The sequence below is a fragment of the Bombus pyrosoma genome, unplaced genomic scaffold (assembly GCF_014825855.1).
Source record: "Bombus pyrosoma isolate SC7728 unplaced genomic scaffold, ASM1482585v1 HiC_scaffold_4725, whole genome shotgun sequence".
Classification (NCBI taxonomy): Eukaryota; Metazoa; Arthropoda; class Insecta; order Hymenoptera; family Apidae; genus Bombus; species Bombus pyrosoma.
In genome coordinates this window covers 2,039,971-2,040,251 of record NW_025219985.1, presented here as the reverse complement: position 1 = coordinate 2,040,251, position 281 = coordinate 2,039,971, and positions in this window count along the sequence as shown.

Sequence of the window (281 nt, the reverse complement as noted above, 5' to 3'; positions counted from 1 at the left end):
GGTGCTGGTCGTGCCCCTGTTCACCAGCAGGAGCCCAAGTCCCGCGGCCCAGTCTGACAGCGCGCGGCCGCGCGCGTTGGTCCTGGGGTTTCCCCATTCCGCTGAGTGCGCGTTGAAGTCTCCTAGCACCAGTATCTGCCGGGGAAAGTGCCGTCTGACGCAGTCGCCAATCCCGTCCAGGAACTCCTCGAACGCTGCCTATCCGCTGTTGGGTGATACGTACACGCCGACCACCACCATCCCTGCCCACTCGACCGCGACGTATCCGTTCCCGCGCTCCA